The 2,508-nt window shown below is 48.9% G+C and overlaps 1 non-coding gene across 1 annotated transcript; it reads right to left on the reverse strand.

Annotated features, from left to right (window-relative positions):
- Positions 1 to 2,134: 2,134 nt before the first annotated feature.
- TRNAA-UGC lies at positions 2,135 to 2,206 on the reverse strand. The gene has a single exon. It is a non-coding gene; the product is annotated as a tRNA-Ala (tRNA).
- Positions 2,207 to 2,508: the final 302 nt, after the last annotated feature.

The raw sequence follows: 2,508 nt of genomic DNA on the forward strand, positions 1-2,508 counted from the left end.
CCTGAGCCGGCATGAAGGAGCGTCGGCGCTGCCTTCTCCTTCCCTCCCACCCCCAGCCCCAAAACAGCCGGGGACACCCTTCCTCAGCGCCCCGGATGCTTATTATCTTTTACACGTTGATATTCACTAATTATTCTACGTTTACATATTGTTGCTTATTAATGTCTATGTTGTTGCTTACCGTTGTAATTATTTCTTATTCTAACTACTGTTATGACATTAATAAGATGATTTTTAAAATCTGTGGGGCTTGCAAAACGCTTTTTTTTGCATATCCAGCTTCTTTTAAAAAAGTGAATGGGAGCTAGAAACACTGGGCTGGGCGTAAGCTAATCATCATTATTGCAGTACTGCTATATAATAATTATTTATGTGTTATAATTATTGTGACTGGTTATATAGTAGTATTATTTTTGAAAGACGGCGTGTTTTCTACGCTCGATGGAGGTGAACAATTTTTTTTTTTCACCTCCCCTTTTCTTCAGTTAACTCTGAATCTGGGTCACCCACTGCAATTCGCCCGCCATAAATTTCTTGGTTGTGTTGGGGGTGAGTTTCTTGGGGAGGTAAAACTCCTTTTATAAATAAATAAAAAAATATATGGCTGCTTTTTGGGGGCTGGGGAGAAGCCCAAAATTGTACGCGGGGCCCCTTCTCTTCCATCCCGCCTACGAGCCTGAAGTTGGCTGCTGATTCCCAGTTCCTTATTCCCTGTTCCTTTTTCAAACCCAATCAAAGCTTGTTATTAATGAATTACACAAATACAGAGAATTTCATTGCATTTTTGCTAATTAATATGTAAAATAATATTCTGCATCAAGTACAGAGCCTTAAACGGAGGTCAGATTAGGATGGGGTTATGAGCAAAATACTTGTTGGGCCACCCCAAACTGCCTGTTGACACCACAGGGGGACTCTCCCGAAGCACCTTGACCACAGTCGTGCCCGGCCTAAAGTGCGGTTTGGCCATGCTAGGCTGCCAACTGACAACCGCCCAGCCACTATACTAAATATATGGGTTTGAGTTAGGAGCTGTCTTTTGGGCTGGGATTATAGCCAGAAATCCTTGGGCCACCCCATGACAGACCTCTGTGCCCCCAGGGACCCTGTGATGGACATCTCTCACCAGTCTTGCCCGACCCAAAACGCGGCTTGCCCGTGATAGACTGTGAATTGACAGCATGCCAGCTCCTGTGCTGAGTATATGGACCCAAATAAGGAACTGGACTTAGGGCTGGGATCATAGCTAGAAATCCTTCTTGGGCCAGCCAAAGCCATGCCCCTGTGGCACATGGGGACTCTCCTGGTTATCCCTGCAGAGTCCTGCCCGTCCCAGGAAATGGTTTGGCTGTGCCAGGCTGCCAACTGATAGTCCCCCCAGATGCCACTAACTATATGGGGCTGAATAAAGAACTGGGATTTGGGCTGGGATTAGTGATGGAAATGCTTGTTGGGCCACCCCACACTATCACTCTGTGGTACCAGTGGACTCCCCTGGACATCCCTGACCACAGCTTGCCTGGCCCAACTCGTGGCTTGGCCCTGCCAGGATGCCACCTGCAGCTCCCCACAGCCACAGTACTAAGTATATGGGTTTGAGTAAGGAAATGGATCTTGGGCTGGGATTATGGTTGGAAATCTGTTTGGGGCCACCTCAGCATGTCCCTGTTGCACCAGGGGACTCTCCTGGTCATCTCTGACCAGAGTCATAGTATCGTAGTACTTGGGGTCGGAAACAACCTAAACAGATCATCAGGTCCGACTCCCCCGCTCCTGCAGGAATGGGTGCCAGGATCATAACACCCCAGCCAAATCTCTGTCCAGCCTCCTCTTGAAGACCCCCAAGGTAGGAGAGAGCACCACCTCCCTTGGGAGCCCATTGCAGAGCCTGGCAGCCTTAACTGTAAAGTAATGTCTCCTGATGTCCAGCCTGAACTTTTCCTCTAACAATTTGAGGCTGTTATTCCTAGTAACCCCAGGTGGTGCCCAGGGGAACAGAGCTTCCCCCAAATCTCTCTGGTCCCCCCTCATGAGTTTGTAAATGGCCACCAGATCCTATCTCAGCATTCTCTTGTGGAGGCTGAATAGGTTCAGGCCTTTTAGGCTCTCTTCATATGGCCTGCCCTGCAAAAAGTAGAGATGTTGGGGATTGAACCCAGGGCCTCATACATGCAAAGCATGCACTCTACCACTGAGCTACATCCCCTTACTGTAGTTTAGGATAGCCCCTTCCTGTCCTGCCCAACTGAAGACAAGGTTTGGCTGTGTCAGGCCATGAACTGACAGCCCCCCGCAAATACTGTCCTAAGTATATGGGTTTGAATAAGGAACTGGGTTTTGGGCTGGGTTGACGACAGGAAATCCTCTTTGGGGCACCCCACACCATGCCTCTGTGGCACCGGATACTATCCCACACCCCTCTGACCAGAGTCTTGCCTGGCCCAAAGTGCGTTTTTTGTGTGCCAAGCTGCCAACTGACAGCCCCCCATGCCCACTGTACTAAGTACA

The sequence above is a fragment of the Alligator sinensis genome, unplaced genomic scaffold (genome assembly GCF_000455745.1).
Source record: "Alligator sinensis unplaced genomic scaffold, ASM45574v1 scaffold505_1, whole genome shotgun sequence".
NCBI classification, from domain to species: Eukaryota; Metazoa; Chordata; order Crocodylia; family Alligatoridae; genus Alligator; species Alligator sinensis.